The sequence below is a fragment of the Pan paniscus genome, chromosome 7 (genome assembly GCF_029289425.2).
Source record: "Pan paniscus chromosome 7, NHGRI_mPanPan1-v2.0_pri, whole genome shotgun sequence".
Taxonomy (NCBI): Eukaryota; Metazoa; Chordata; class Mammalia; order Primates; family Hominidae; genus Pan; species Pan paniscus.
Genome location: NC_073256.2, coordinates 14879816 through 14897485, shown reverse-complemented (window position 1 = coordinate 14897485; position 17670 = coordinate 14879816). Strand labels below are relative to the sequence as shown.

Sequence of the window (17670 nt, the reverse complement as noted above, 5' to 3'; positions counted from 1 at the left end):
AGCCTTTCTACTGTGTGTGAAGGAGTATCTGGTTGTGGTTTCAGTTTCGATGGCCATAATGATAATGATATTGATCATCTTTTCATGTGCTTGTTTTCCATTTGCATGTCTTTTTGGCGAAGTGTGTGTTCAGCTCTTTCTCCATTTGTAATTTGGTTGTTGTTGAGTTATACAAATTTTTTATATATTGTAGTTAACAGACTGTTGTTGGATACATAATGCACAAATATTTTCTTCTTTTCTGTGGGTTGTCTTTTCAGTGTCTCTTTTTTTCTTTGGAGACTGAGTCTTGCTCTTTTCCCCAGGCTGGAGTGCAGTGGTGCGGTCTTGGCTCACTGCAACCTCCGCCTGCCGGGTTCATGCGATTTTCCTGCCTCAGCCTCCTGAGTAGCAGCGATTACAGGCATGGGCCACCATGCCTGGCTAATTTTTTGTATTTTTAGTGGAGACGGGGTTTCTCCATGTTGGTCACACTGGTCTCAAACTCCCGATCTCAGATGATCCACCCGCCTCTGCCTCCCAAACTGTCGTGATTACAGGATTGAGCCACCACGCCTGGCCATTATTTATTTTTTTCTTTTTGAGACAGGGTCTTGCACTGCTGCCCAGGCTGGAGTACAGTGGTGCCATCTTGGCTTACTGCAACCTCCTCATTCTGGGCTCAAGCAGTCCTCGCGTCTCAGCCTTCCTAGTAGCTGGGACTACAGGTGTGTGGCACCATACCCGGCTAATTTTTGTATTTTTAGTAGATACGTGGTTTTGCTATGTCGTCTTGGCTGGTCTTGAACTCCTGGACTCTAGTGATCCACCTGCCTCAGCCTCCGAAAGTGCTGGGATTACAGGCGTGAGCCACCATGGCAGGTCTTTTTTGTGTGTTTGCTTTGAGATAGGGTCTTGTGCTGTTGCCCAGGCTGGAGTGCAGTGGTGCGACCTCAGCTTACTGCAGCCTCCACATTCTGGGCTCAAGCAGTCCTCCTGCCTCAGCCTCCCTAGTAGCTGGGACTACAGGTGTGTGACACCATGCTTGGCTACTTTTTGTATTTTTAGTAGAGATGGGGTTTCTCTATGTCGTTCTTGCTGGTCTTGAGCTCCTGGATTCAAGGGATCCACCTGCCTCTGCCTCCCAAAGTGCTAGGATTACAGGCATGAGCCACCATGCCCGGCTTATTTTTAACTTTTTGAGGAAATACCAAACTATGTTACAAATAGTCTGTACTGTTTATATTCCATATACAGTATTTAAGGGTTGTGATTTCCCTCTGACCTTGCCAACACTTGTTATTTTACATTTGTTGGATTATAGCCTTTCTAGTGTGTATGAAGGAGTATGTGGTTGTGGCTTCAGTTTTGATGGCCATAATGATAATGATATTGATCACCTTCTCATGTGCTTGTTTTCCATTTGCATGTTTTTTGGCAAAGTGTGTGTTGTTCAACTCTTTCTCCTTTTTTAATTTGGTTTTTGTTGTTGAGTTATACAAATTCTTTGTATATTGTGGTTAACAGACTGCTAGATATATAACGTGCAAGCAAATATTTTCTTCCTTTCTGTGGGTTGTCTTTTCACTTTCTTTTTTTTTCTTTCTTTTTTTTTTTCAGACGGAGTCTTGCCCTCTTGTGCAGGCTGGAGTGCAGTGCTGTGCTCTTGGCTCACCACAACCTCTGCCTCCTGGGTTCAAGCAATTCTCCTCACTCAGCCTCCCGAGTAGCTGGGATTACAGGCATGTGCCACTATGCCCGGCTACTTTTGTATTTTTAGTTGAAATGGGGTTTGTTTACGTTGGTCATGTTGGTATTGAATTCCCGACCTCATGTGATCCGCCTGCCTCAGCCTCCCAAAGTGCTGGGGTTAGAGGCATGAGCCACCATACCGGCCTTTTTTTATTTTTTTATTTTTTTTGAAGTAGGGTCTTGCACTGTTACCGAGGCTGGAGTGCAGTGGTTCGATCTTAGCTTACTGCAACCTCCATAATCTGGGCTCAAGTAGTCCTTCCACCTCAGCCTCCCTAGTAGCTGGGACTGAAGCTGTGTGCCACCATGCCTGGCTAGTTTTTATATTATTAGGAGAGATGGGGTTTTTCTATGTCATCCTGTCTGGTCTTGAACTCCTGGACTCAAGTGATCCTCCTGCCTCAGCCTCCCAAAGTGGTGGGATTACAGATGTGAGGCAGCATGCCCACCTTTCCTGATTTTTATTTTTTGAGACAGGGTCTTGTGCTGTCTACCAGGTTGGAGTGCAGTGGTGCGGTCTCAGCTTACTGCAGCCTCCACATTCTAGGCTAAAACAGTTCTCCTCCCTTAGCCTCCCTAGTAGCTGGGAGTACAGGTGTGTGGCACCATGCCTGGCTAATTTTTGTATTTTTTAGTGGAGACGTGGTTTTGCTATGTCCTTCTGGCTGGTCTTGAACTCCTGACCTCAAGTGATCCACCTGCCTCAGCCTCCCAGAGTGCTGGGATTAAAGGCATGAGACACCGTGCCTGGCCTATTTTTAACTTTTTGAGGAAATACCAAACTGTTACAAATAGGCTGCACCGTTTATATTCCACATACAGTATTTAATGGTTGTGATTTCTCTCTGACCTTGCCAACACTTGCTATTTTATATTTTTTGGATTATAGCTTTTCTAGTGTGAGTGAAGGAGTATGTGGTTGTGGTTTCAGTTTCGATGGCCATAATGATAATGATATTGATCATCTTTTCATGTGCTTGTTTTCCATTTACATGTCTTTTTGGCAAAGCGAGTGTTCAACTCTTTCTCCATTTGTAATTTGGTTGTTTTTGTTGAGTTATACAAATTCCTTATATATTGTGGTTAACAGACTGTTGTTAGATATATAGCGTGTAAATATTTTCTTCCTTTCTGTGGGTTGCCTTTTGATTTTTTTTTTTTTAGACTGAGTCTTGCTCTGCTGCCCAGGCTGGATTTCAGTGGTGTGACATCGGCTCACCGCAATCTCTGCCTCCTGGGTTCAAGTGATTCTCCTCCTAGCCTCCCGAGTAGCTGGGATTACAGGCATGGGTCACCACGCCCAGCAACTTTTTTGTATTTTTAGTAGAGACTGGATGTCTCCATGTTGATCAGACTGTCTTGGACTGCTATTCACAGGTGATATGCCCACCTGTGCCTCCCAAAATGCTTGGATTACAGGGGGAGCCACCACGACTGGCCAGTTTTTTTTTTTTTTTTTTTTTTTTTGAGGCAGGGTCTTGCACTGTTGCCGAGGCTGGAGTGCAGCGGTGCCATCTCTGCTTACTGCACCCTTCACATTCTGTGCTGAAGCAGTCCTCCTTCCTCATTCTCCCTAGTAGCTGTGACTACAGGTGTGTGCCACCATGCACGACTAATTTTTGTATGTTTAGTAGAGACGGGGTTTTGCTATGTCCTTCTGGCTGGTGTTGAACTCCTGGACTTAATTGATCCACATGCCTTGGCCTCCCAAAGTGCTGGGATTACAGACATGAGCCACCATGCCTACTCTTTTTTTTTTTTTTTTAAGACATGGTCTTGTGCTGTTCCTCAGGCTGGAGTGCAGTGGTGCCATCTTGGCTTACTGCAACCTCGACATTCTGGGCTCAAGCGGTCCTCCCACCTCAGCCTCACTAGTAGCTGGGACTAGAGGTGTGTGGCAGCATGCCTGGCTAATTTTTGTATTTTTAGTAGAGACGGGGTTTTGCTATGTCTCTCTGTATGGTCTTGAACTCCTGCACTCAAGTGATCTGCCTGCTTCAGGCTTCCAAAGTGCTGGGATTATAGGCATGAGTCACCTTGCCTGTCGTGTTTTTAACTTTTTGTGGAAATACCAAACTATGTTACAAATAGGCTGTACCATTTTATATTCCACATACAGTATTTAATGGTTGTGATTTCTCTCTGACCTTGACAACACTTGTTACTTAATATTTGTGGATTATAGCCTTTCTAGTGTGTGTGAAGGAGTATGTGGTTGTGGTTTCAGTTTTGATGGCCACAATGATAATGATATTGATCGTCTTTTCATTTCCTTGTTTTCTATTTGCATGTCTTTTTGGCAAGGTGTGAGTTCAACTCTGTCGCCATTTGTAATTTGGTTGCTTTTGTTGTTGAGTTATACATATTCTGTATGTATTGTAGTTAATGGACTGTTGTTAGATATATAATGTGCAAGCAAATATTTTCTTCCTTTCTGTGGGTTGTCTTTTTGCTTTCTTTTTTTTTTTTTGAGACAGAGTCTTGCTGTGTTGCCCAAGCTGGAGTGCAGTGGCAGGATCTCAGCTCATTGCCACCTCCACTTCCTGGGTTCAAGTGACTCTCCTGCCTCAGCCTCCTGAGTAGCTGGGATTACAGACGTGCACCATTACAGCAGGCTAATTTTGTATTTTTGTTTGAGATGGGGTTTGTTTATCTTGGTCAGGATGGTCTTGAACTCCCGTCCTCAGTTGATCCTCCTGCCTCGGCCTCCAGAAGAGCTGGGATTTCAGGCATGAGCCACCGTGCCTGGCCCTAATGTTTGTATTTTTAGTAGAGACAAGGTTTAGCCATGTTGGCCAGGCTGGTCTCCAACTCCTGACCTCAACTGATCCATCTGCCTCAGCCTTTGAAATTGCTGGGATTATAGGTATGAGCCATCATACCATGTCTTTTTTTTTTTTTTTTTTGGGGACAGGGTCTTGCACCGTTGCCCAGGTTGGAGTGTAGTGGCACGATCTCAGCTTAATGCAACCTGCACGTTCTGGGCTCAAGCAGTCCTCCTGCTTCAGTCTCCCTAGTAGCTGCTACTTCAGCTGTGTGTCACCATTCACAGCTGGTTTTTGTATTATTAGTTGAGATGGTGTTTTGCTATGTCATCCTGGCTGGTCTTGAACTCCTGGACTCAGGTGATCCACCTGCCTTAGCCTCCCAAAGGGCTGGGATTGCTGGCGTGAACCACAGTGTGCAGGGTTTAGGGTTTACAGTTTAGGGTTTAGGGTTTAGGGTTAGGGTTAGGGGTTAGGGTTAGGGGTTAGGGGTTAGGGTTAGGGGTTAGGGTTTAGGTTCGGGGTTAGGGTTAAGGGTTAGGGGTTAGGGGTAGGGGTAGGGGTAGGGTTAGGGGTTAGGGTAGTGTAAATAATTTCACATTATTACTTATAATAAATTATTATTTTTATTGCACTATTACTTAATGTAAAGGCTATTAAGACATGTTTGTCTTCAAAGAATGGTGTTGGTTTCTGTGGGCAGTTTCTCCTCATGGAAAGGTAGTGCGTTCCTGCTAAATCATGGACAAAACGGGCCTCCAGGAGCTACAGGCTGCAGAAGCAGCTTCTCATCTATGTCCTTCACTGCATGATACTGTTGTTGACCTTGAAACCTTCTTTTGGGCTAGTTTTATTAACAGAGCTAGTATTTCCGTGAGGTTCTACTACATACCAGCTTCCAGAAAGCTAAATGCCTTTTGTTTGTTATTATTCACTAAATACAAATCACAACTCTCTTCTCATTACACACACAACAAAATTTAGCTGAGGGAGGTTGAGTGACTTTCCCAGGGTCACACAGCTACTAAGAGCAGAGTCGTGTTTAGATTCATGTGGGAATACTGAACACAGAAATGAACCAACGGAAACATCCTACGTTCCAAAAGCCTACTCAAGCCATTTGTTCTTATTTTAAGGAAAATCTATCATGAATGCCAACATACATCCCTAACAACCCAGTGCTGTTACCCTCCAAACATTTTATGTCTTGCAAAGTATTAGAACTTCATATGTGAAGCCATACCACTCCGAGGGAAAGCAAAATACATAATGACATCTCCTTTAGGATGTCCTTAGAGAATTCAAGGAAAAGAAGTTAAATAATTTAAAAGTGCTTTTGGGTACAGCTATTTAGCACTAGACAGTAAGATTAGACATAGATTGTAAAGATAATAATAGGGTTAGGGATAGGATTAGGATCTGGGTCAGAGTCAGGGCCAGAAGTATGCTTAGAGGTGGGGTCATGGTCAGGGTCAAGATCAAAGTCAGGGTCAAAGTTAGGGTCAGAATTAGGGACCAGGGTAGGGATCAGGATTTAGATTCAGGGTCAAAGTCTTGGGACAGGGTTAGGGTTAGGATTAGAACCAGAGCTTTTTTCTCCTCAGGACCTACCCGAGGGTGGGTCACCATGGCTTTGGAGCACCTGGTAGTGTGGCGTGTCCACAGTGAAGACCAGAGTTTCATTGTCCTTAGGCAGAGGCTGGAGGAAACATGTGCACCCCCTGTAAACACTTTTATTCTTGTTTTAATTACTCATTTTTCTTACAGTGTTAAATTAGTAAAAATAGTATTGAAAAATTGAAAAGTAGACATATTAAAACTTGCAACACCACTTAAGCTTAGATGTATTATTTATACCTCAACATTTTTTATTTTGTTGAGAAAGTTTAAGGTTAATTGGCAGCATATTTCTAATAGTAGATACAATAATGTCTGTTTTATAAACATTGACATCCTACATTACATGTGTCAACCCTGAAAATCTGACACGGCTCTCAGATTTTTTAGAAAGTTTATTTTGCCAAGCTTGAGGATGTGTGCCCGTGATGCATCCTCAGGAGGTCCTGACAACATGGGCCCAAGGTGATCGGGGCACAGCTTGGTTTTACACACTTTAGGGAGACATGATACATCAATCAGTATGTGTAAGATGTACATTGGTTAAGTCCAGAAAGATGAGAAGGCCAGACAGGGGGCTTCCAGGTCATAGGTAGGTAAGAGACAAACGATTTCATTCTTTTGCATTGCTGATTACCCTCTCCAAATGAGGCAATCAGGTATGCATTTATCTCGGTGAGCAGGTGGGTGTCTTTGGATAGAATGGGAGGCAGATTTGCCCTAAGCAGTTCCCAGATTGACTTTTCCCTTTAGCTTAGTGATTTTGGGTCCCCAAGATTTATTTTCCCTTCATAAGGTTTTCCTATGAGTATTAATTATTCATTGTGTCTTTTATTACACAAATGAGGCACAGATTTTTAAAAAATCATCAACTTCGTGGCTACCTATATAGACATAATGACATAGAAGTTCAACTAAATTTGCAAACATCCCAGAGTTTGGGTTTACAATAATTTTTTGTGATTCTTTAAAAGGTAAAGTATTTTTTCCCATAAACATAGCAACATTTAAAATCACCCGTAGAATGTCCTGCCATTTTTGTTTTTCTAGTTTCCTCATTTTCTGCAAAGCCTCGCTGAGGAAATTGACTTTGAATATCCTTTTACACTCTTCTGTTTTAGAAATCATTGTGGTAAAACACTGAATCATCATGGTCATAAGTTCTGTCCACATTCTTTCTTTCTTTGAATATTTTTTCCCAGTGAGCAATATTTGATTCTGCTATATTATGGCTAAAAGGTAGGCATGGGAACAAAATAAAGACAAGAAGTCTTCGGAATAAGTGATCCCATCACAATGAATCAATTTGCCATTGGAACATATTTTTACAAAGTCACTCTTGTGAAAATATTTAGCTATGAATTGAAACAGAGTCTGTATAGTTAATATTTTTCCTGGCCTGAGGTGAACAGCATTTTAGAGAATGAACCCAGGACACAACCAGAACACAAGAAAAAAATATGAGAATTAAGTTTACACATATGTGTTACTACAGTAACAGAAAACATGTAAAGAACATTTGTTTTGATTTATATGTCAGTCTGCACTGTTTAATTTTTTGTGTCATAAATGCTCTTATTTAAAAAAATAGGACTAGTTAACAGTGTCAATTACTAGTAATTCATGGTATAAATAATTAAACAAGGAAGTGTTCAAAAAAACAGTGTTTTAAATAAAGTTTTATTTTACATCTTTTTTTTACTTACACAGAAATTGTCAAAAAAAAAAAAAAAAAAAAAAGATTTCCCATGTAGCTGCAACCTAGTTTCCTCTCTTATTAACATCTTCTATCAGTGTGTCTCACATGGCTTATTAATGTCTTACACAATTTGTCACAGTTAATGAACCAATACTGACAGACTAAAGTTCATATTTCATTTGGATTCCCTTAGATCTTTCTTACTCTGATCCAGGATCCCATCCAGGATCCCGCATGACATGTAGTCATCATGTGGGCTGTTCCTGGCTGTGACAGTGTGTCAGGCTTTCCATCTCAGGTGACCTTGATAGTACTGAGGAGGATTGGTCAGGCATTTTGTAGAATGTCCCTCATTGTCACTTCATGTTCTCAAGGTGAACTGTTACATTTGATATTCACTTGGATCATTTTGCAGAGCTACTGTTTGTCAGGTTTCTCCACTGTGAAGTTATTTTTCCTCCTTGTCCATACTACATGTGTTTTTTTGGAGCAAGCCACTATGCAGAGCCTCACTCCTTAACGGAGTGAGGAGTTGGCTCCACCTTCTTGATGGCTGAGTGTCTACATCAATTATTTGGAATTCTTTTGCAAAGGAGATTTCTATGCAACTCCATTTGCTTATTCACCTATGCATACAAATACAGACACCTAGATAATTACTTTAAGCTTTAGCTATTATTCAACACTGCAGCATTATGTTGCACAATTCATTCCTGTGTTGGCAATCGGTAGCTTTTTTTATTGGCTCTTATTTTTCTTTGATATATTTTAATTTTTTTAGTACTTACTTACTTTCTGATACTTCCAGATTATCCTGGCTCCTATATTTACTCTCCCAGTTCTAGTTTCAGACATTTCTTCAAGGAGCCTGACTCCTTTCAGAATGGTAGGAAAACTTACGTCTGGCTGCTGAAAGAGCACATTGTATCTTGTCCCTCATTAGTAATGCTAGGAAGTATATGTGTGTGTCTAACCTACCTATACACATCTAATTATAAAGTTTTCTATGTAGAACTGTGTGTATCTATATTAAACTAAACATAAGTTTACGTTTATGTCTCCACCTCTGATCTACTATCACATGAATCATTCTAGCCTTCTCACCTTGCTAATTTGTAACCTCACAGTTCAACAGTGAGAAACCTGGTTCCCACCATCTGCGACTTATGTGAGTCATTGTTTTATTCCAGATACAGACACTGTGGTTTTACAATTGTTCACAATTGCTTCTGTTGGAAAGAACTTTGTAAAATGGAATCCAATGATGAAGTATAGTTCATTTGCCTTCAGCTTACAGATTCTATTCATTTTCAAAGTGACTTAGGTCAACACCATTTTCCCTACACCTTCAGTGAGTTTATACCTACATTTGTGTCTTAGTCCATTTTGTGCTTCTGTAACAGAATACCTGAGGCTGGGTAATGTATAAGTAAAAAAGGTTCATTTGGCTCACAATACTGGTGGCTGGAATGTCTGAGATTGGGCAGTTGCATCTGGTGGGGCCTCAGTCTTTTTCACCTCATGGTGGAAAGTGGAAGGGGAGCAAGGTGTGCACCAGAGATCACGTAGCAAAAGTGAAAGCAAGAGGGAAGCCAAGGAAGCCAGACTCTTTTTAACTAGCTACTCCTGTAGGAATTAATCCATTCCTGTGACAGCAGAACTCACCCCCATGGAGGACATTAATGTATTCATGAGAGATCCGTCCCCATGACCCAAACACCTTCCATTAGGCCCCACCGCCCCACACTGACACAGTGGGGGTCAAATTTCTCAAAAAGAAATAAAAATTTTTTTGAGACTGGGTCCGGCTCTGTCACCCAGGCTGGAGTGCAAAGGTGCAATCTCAGCTCACTGCAACCTCTACCCCCTGGGTGCAAGCGATCCTCCCTCTTCAGCCTCCTGATTAGCTGTGACTACAGGCACATGCCATCATGCCCATCTAATTTTTGTATTTTTGGTAGAGATGGGGTTTCACCATGTTGCCCAGGCTGGTCTTGAACTCCTGGCCTCCCAAAGTGCTGCAATTATAGGCATGTGCCACCATGCCCGGCTAAATTATAGTTTTCCATTGAAACATAAAATTTCTCTCTGTAGTAACCATCATTTTTGATCATAATCACAGTAAGACTCTTCTTGTTTTAAAAATAAGTCTAGTTTTGTTAGATTTTGCTTGATTATTTACGTAAGTGCAGCAAGAACAGGAGATGACCACATAGGTGCTTTCAAGTTTCTTTGCTGGAAGTTTTCATACAGAATCTCAGATTTGACTTTTAAAGGCCTTATTCATGCTAAAACCCAAGCCAAGCACATACTATCAAATTTCAGCTGCAGTCCTCATAGCTTTGTGTGAATTCCTCTCTTCTTGAGGCCCCCAAAATATCCCCAAATTCCTGGGCCTACCAGGAAATGACCTTCTTTACTAACCTGAAGGCTGTGAACCCTGTAATCTAGGTATCAGGCTGGCTTTTCTCAGAGTGCTGTTGGGAATGAAGATTTTGGTGTTCCAAAAAAAAAAAAAAAAAAAAAAAAAAAAAAAAAAAAAACAACGTGGGAACAAATGATGTCTTAGCGAGGCGAGCTTTACTTTCTGCATAAAGGATGCTACTCAATAGCTGTCCAGCCACAAGAGCACACCAAACAAAGGAGACGGAGTTACTTATAACCTGATGTGTCTACCCTAGTGCTGTGTCTAGTTTCCGTTGGCTGAAATAGGACCTCACATTTTACACTTTACCCGATTGGCTATTAGTTTAAAACTTTCTTAATTAGGTAAGGGGAATAGAACAAAGAAAGAAAAGGAAGTTGCCCAGGGATAGGTAAGGAAGCATCTCCAAATAAGGAATGGCATGTACTATGGGCTGGGGCTTGTCTAGTTCTGCCCAGGCATGCTGGAGCAAGCTAGGACAACTGATTTGGAACACACACACACACACACACACACACACACACACACACGTATATATAAAAATAGTGGGTAGCAATCTCATAATAAGAAATTGTGACTTTTTATAATCTTTGAAGAACTTTCCCATTTCTCACAGTGCTTTGTAAGCATTGTCTCCATAAAGTCAACCTTACTTCCTTAAGATTGCTGGTCATAACTGATCTTAGGTACATTTCCTAAATATGATATTCCTGTAAAAACCTTGAGAATATAACCAAAATTTCCAATTATGTCCTGTTATAAGGTTCTTATTGGACTTTTGATAACAACTATATCATCATGAAAATAAGAGTATTCAGTAAGAATTTCAAAATTCTGGAGAAATCAGGCAGAGAAAAAAGATAAATGCCTCATTTCTGTTTATAAAAGTATAATCTACTAAATTGTTGTAATTTACAGTTAGATTAAGGAAAGAGATTTCTTAAATTCAGAAACTAGAACATTAAAGAACCATCAATGATCCAAAAAGCTATAAAATTATAATCAATTTTCATCAGCTCATTCAGTGCCATGTAATCAATTCCAGTCTTGTTGGATCTTGGGTTAGTAGTGTCATGAATCCATCAATTTCTCAACCAGACTTCTGGAGATGTTCACTAAGTCAAGTGTATGGTCTTAAAGTTATTTAAGCAATATCATCAGAAGCCTATAACCAGAGTACCTGTCATACTCTTTTCTGTGAGTCTCAGAGGGAGTCCTGTGTTGGAGATGAACATTCTGACCTGTAGCTGATTGCAAGAGCTTTCAGGAAAGCATCAGGGGGAATATCTAAATGACAAAGAGTATGAAATGGCTGTGATGAAAGATCTGATGAGAGTTTATTATACCACAACTGACAAGGGTATTCAATTTTTTCTGTGGCCTCCCAAAGTGCTGGGACTACAGGCGCCTGCCACCACAGCTGGCTATTTTTTCGTATTTTTAATGGAGACGGAGATTCACCGGGTTAGCTAGGATGGTCTGGATCTCCTGACCTTGTGATCCATCCTCCTCATCCTCCCAAAGTGCTGGGATTACAGGCATGAGCCACTGCGCCCGGCACAATATTTAAAATAATAATTGGAATTATGACTCATTACTCTATACTGGCACATAGCATGGATAAGGAGGACATAACAAATTTACAGGAATTTTATATTATTTCTGAAAACATAGCATTTTACCCATAGAAATGTAACACAGGGAAGGTTAGTTATCTCTTTTTATTTGTATCTTATGTATGGTTTTCCTTATAAAAAATACATCCTACTTTACTTGCGAAACATGCCCTACTTTTCTTGCATGCTTTGCATGGGGTTGTTTCTAGTTATTCCATTATTTCTAGTCGTTTTATTTACATATACTGATTATAATTTTAATACTTAGTAATCTTTTATTTTCCAGAGAAAACTAGGAAGTAGTCAGTTATAAACTGTCATATATTAGCATTCTATAGTAGGTTAGAAAATGTATGAATATACTGTCTCCCAACATCTAGAGGGATGTGTTTCCTCATAATACAATTTCTCAGTGTGGCAGAAAAAAACATGTTTATTAATGGGCCAAAATATCTTTAGTCTTTCTGTAAAAATAGGAAGCCAAAAGTATATAAACTTGAATTATTTATGTTCAGTAATTAATGTTTTAGTATTGTATCTTATTTATAAATGGTCTAGATATTTAATGCGAATCTTTTACTTAGCTTAAGTTTAAGGTTAAAAATTAGCAAAAGTACTTTGGAAACTACTATTAGGCAGATTTACTGTGAACAAATTATTTTTGAAATAATGTTTTTCGCTTTTCACAAGATGGCACCGAAAGCGAAGGAAGCTCCTGCTCCTCCTAAAGCCGAAGCCAAAGTGAAGGCTTTAAAGGCCAAGAAGGCAGTGTTGAAAGGTGTCCACAGCCACACGCAAAAAAGAAGATCCGCATGTCACTCACCTTCAGGCGGCCCAAGACACTGCGACTCCGGAGGCAGCCCAGATATCCTCGGAAGAGCACCCCCAGGAGAAACAAGCTTGACCACTATGCTATCAAGTTTCCGCTGACCACTGAGTCGGCCGGAAGAAGATAGAAGAAAACAACATGCTTGTGTTCTTCGTGGATATTAAAGCCAACAAGCACCAGATCAAACAGGCTGTGAAGAAGGTCTATGACAGTGATGTGGCCAAGGTCACTACCCTGATTTGTCCTGATAAAGAGAACAAGGCATATGTTTGACTGGCTCCTGATTATGAAGCTTTGGATTTTGCAACAAAATTGGGATCATCTAAACTGAGTCCAGCTGGCTAACTCTAAATACATGTGTATCTTTTCACCATAAAAGAATAATGTTTTTCATAAGAGTGACAACTTAATTAGAATCAAATCTATAAGCTTTAAGATTTTACATTTCTGTAAGTATAATATTAGCTTATTTGACTAGAACTCAAGCAGAATAGGAATTTATGTTTGTTTTATATTCAATAGTGATAACTTTGAAGACATAGTTTTATTACACCAAAAATTTTATATTAATCTCATTTAACTCAGTTTTATCCAAATCATGTTAACTTAAAAAACACTTGATCAGTTCCTATATTTCTAGGAGTTTGGTGAATATTTATTTATAAATGGTTTTTTTTTGCAAGCCAAGTTAGAATAGAGCACTTTTAGAGGGTTTTATAAATGAATTTTGCAGTGCTATCCGGAGTTAAGAAAATATCACATATACATAACATACATTAATAGATATACAAACACAAATAGAGATTTCATAGCTTTCATCCTGAAATTTCAGCCATGAATCAGGCATAAATATTCTGATGGTTAATTTTAGACATCTACTTGATTGGATTAAGAAACATACATAGCTGGTCAAACAATTTCAGCCATGAAACAGGCATAAATATTCTGATGGTTAATTTTAGACATCTATTTGACTGGATTGAGAGACACACATAGCTGGTCAAACACAATTTCTGGGCATATCTGTGAAGGTGTTTCTGGAAGACACTGAGATAACCCTGACCCAGTGTGGATGGGCACTGATATGGTTTGCCTGTGTCCCCACCCAGATCTCATCTTGAATTGTAGTTCCTATAATCCGTATATGTCATGGGAGGGACCCAGTGGGAGGTGATTGAATCATGGTGGTTGTTACTGCCTTTCTGTTTTCATGGCAGTGAGTGAGTTCTCCTGATCCAATGGTTTTATAAGGGGCTGTTCCCCTTTGGCTCAGCACTTCTTCTTGTTGCTGCCATGTGAAGAAGGATGTCTTTGTTTCCCCTTCTGCCATGATTGTGAGGCCCCTGCAGCCACGTGGAACTGTCAGCCCATTAAACCTCTTTGTTCTTTATAAATTGCTCAGACTCAGGTATTTCTTCACAGCTGTATAAAAATGGATGAATACAGGCACCATCCAATTGGTTGAGAGCCCAGATAGAATAACAAGGAAGAGGAAAGGTGAATTATCTCCTTCTGAAATTGAAACATCCTTCTTCTCCTGCCCTTGACATCAGAATCAGTGTCTCAGAGCTTTGGCCTCAGAATCAGAGTTACACAATTGGCTTCCCTGATTCTGAGTCCTTTATATCTGGAGTGAGCCATGCTGCCAGCTTTCCTGGTTCTCCAACTTGGAGACAGGCTATTGTGTAACTTCTCAGCATCCATAATTATGTGAACCAATTCCCCTAATGAGTCTTCTCTCATCTATCTACATATATCCTATTGATTCTGCCTTTCTGGAGAACCCTGACTAATGTTATTATAATAATACAAAATTCACTAGTTTATATAGAAGACTTGGTTTTTGTGTTTGCCCCATTTTATATTTGTATTATAACTGTGTATCTGGAAAATGGAACAAGTTTTTATCTTCTTCATATGAGGGCCAAAGCTTTTTTCTCACCAATATTTTTGGAGATTTTTAAGATTTTCTTTTGTTTGGACATACAATCTTACGGAGGCTGAGAAATAAAATTTTTTCTATTTTATTTTTCAGCCCCAGGTGTTTGCTTTTGCAGATTCTTGAGAACATTGAGAGCATGGAGAGCACTCCAAGGCATGGAGTGGGGTCCCTAAAGTTTCAGTGATTACAGGGAGTTGAGAGACTCAATTGGGAAAGGAAAAGTCTAAAAGGAGGCAATTTGGAAGACAAAAATTTTCTCAAAGGAGTGATTAAATTTCTAAATAATTCTTAGTAAAATCATGTAAACAGGAAAGGAAGTAGAATTAGTTCCATATTGGTGGAACACATAGCAGAGGTTTGAGAAGGGAGAATTTAGTCAACTGAGAAGTTCCCATGAAAGGATCAAGTTCAAGATCACAGAGACATCTTGAAACAAAAAGCCAGGAATAACTTCCAACCCAAGAGGAGAACAGAGAGGCCTCAAAACCAAAGCTAGGATAAGAAACTTGTAGCCCAATATTTATCTTCCAGACAAAGAAGCCTGAGATTCCAATGCAGCTTCAGAGAGTACTCACTCAAAATGTTACTGAAACTGAAGGCTTTTTAATGACTTAGCCATGCATGCAAAAGGCATTCCCTAAGGTGGCACAGAAGATGGAGCCCCCATATCCAAAGATAGCCAAGGAGAAAGACCCCTGTTGCCAGAGCCAGTGGGAAAAGGTAACAGAAAAGGAGACAAGGGTCCTAATGGGATGAGATCATTTCAGATTTAGGCTTTTACAAACTCCTGAGAACTGGCAGGTTGACAGCCATAAATGGGGTACCAACATTTCTACTCATTGGATTACAAGTTCTCAGGCATCCAAAATGATTAACAAAATGACAATTTCTAGGGCTTCTGTGGGAGAGTATACTGTTGGTGCAAATGTGAATTGTGCAGCCATTATGGAATATGGTATGGAGGTTTCTAAAAAAATTAGCAATAAAAGTACCCTATGATTTAGCAATCTCTCTTTTGGGTATATATCCAGAAAAAATGAAATTACCACTTCATAAAGCTGTCTGCACTCCCATGTTTGCTGCAGGATTATTCTTGATAGCCAAGATATGAAAACAACCTAAGTGTCTGTTGATGTACAGATAGATAAACTGTGGTATCTAAAAAACAGTGGAATATTATTCAGCCTTAAAAAAAGAGATTCTGCCATTTTTCACATCCTAGGTGAATCTGGAGGAAATTATGCTATGTGAAATAAGCCAAACACAAGAAGGAAAATATTGCATGATCTCAATTATGTGTGGCATCTAAAAATTATATACAGATATAGAGAATGAAACAGTGGTTACCAGAGGCAGGGGCCAAGGGAAGGAAATGGAGATATGTAGCTCGGAGGATATGATGTAACAGATATGGAGGAGAAATGTGTCTAGAGATGTAATGTACAACGTGAGGACTACAGTTAATAACACTTGAGGACTACAGTTAATAACAGATTTGAGATTTGAGATTTGATAAATGAGTAAGTTTTAGCTACTCTTGCCACAAAAAAAGAAAAAAAAGGGCAATTATGTGAGATAATGGATAATTTGCCTCACTGTAATAACCATTTTACTATCTGTATGTATCACATAACCTTATGTTGTATATCTTTAATATACATAATAAAATTTGTTTTAAAAATTAAGAAAAGAAGCTTAGTCTATTAGGTAAGAAATGTATCGATTTAATAGTGTTGTAATGATAACTGGAATAGAGATGTAAACAAGTAGCTTTTTTAACTCTAGGAAGTTGGAGAATATATTCAATAGAAAGTAGGTAAGTCCTCAGCAGCAATTTTATTTTATTTTATTATTATTATACTTTAGGAATTTCTTAAGATGTTTTCTAGTTTTCTTGCTGTGTAAGAAGAGTGTCTATTGCAAGTTCTGCCAGGGATTAACAGTTCTAGGCCTGTCTCTGATATACATTAAGACTGTTACCAAATGTACATGGTTTAAGAACCTTACCTATATAGTCTTTTAATCAGCAAAATAAATATAAGAGGTACTATTTTCCTCATTTTACGAACTTTCTTGTCATTTAGTTTCTTATCAGTTAGAATTCCATTTTAAACACAGTCTGCCTCCAAAACCTACATTTTTTTTTTTTTTTTTTTTTTTGAGACGGAGTCTGTTGCCCAGGCTGGAGTGCAGTGGTGCGATCTGGGCTCACTGCCAGCTCTGCCTCCCAGGTTCACGCCATTCTCCTGCCTCAGCCTCCCGAATAGCTGGGACAGCAGGCGCCCGCCATCACGCCTGGCTAATTTTTTTTTTTGTATTTTTTTAGTAGAGACGGGGTTTCACCATGTTAGCCAGGATGGTCTCTATCTCCTGACCTCGTAATCCGTCCGCCTCAGCCTCCCAAAGTGCTGGGATTACAGGTGTGAACCACTGCACCCGGCCCAAAACCTACATTCTTAACTGCAAATCGTATAGCCTTTCTATCCTTTTAAGGTCATCATTACATTGAGAATGATGTTTTCAGAAAATGTGAAAAGTTCCCTACATGAGCAGTTTAAGCAATGGGAAGTTTGAAGCCCATGATCAAAACTTCACTTTTGGAGGAGAAACGATGCCCTTAGTCTCTAATATGTCAAATGGTCACTTAGTAAATGCTGTCGAGAAGTTTAAGGAATGAATATCTTTAAAAAATAATACTTAATACTTTCTCCTTAGTAATTATTTCTTTAATCACAGTACCTTTTATAATCTGAAATGTATTCAATTGCTTTTAATTCTTATAGTGCTTTTCGGGGACCTAAAAGATAATTTTTTAGACATAAAAGGAAAATAAAAGATCACTATTTGGATAAGGGACCCACCCTCATAGGGAATTGAATTAGAAAATTAGCAAACGACCTCCAGTTCTCTAAAGTCTTATTTTGAGGGTTTTTTTTTTTTGCCTGCTTTTTTGAAAAAACTAATTTTTATACTGTGAATCTGTTTATTCATAGAAATGCTAATTCTTCATCCCATTTTTGTGAATCCTTTCATTAAAGATTCTGGC

The 17670-nt window shown here is 39.5% G+C and overlaps 1 pseudogene; it reads left to right on the top strand.

Moving 5' to 3' along the window:
- Window positions 1-1728: 1728 nt before the first annotated feature.
- Window positions 1729-16676, top strand: LOC134728391 (large ribosomal subunit protein uL23-like; annotated as a pseudogene).
- Window positions 16677-17670: the final 994 nt, after the last annotated feature.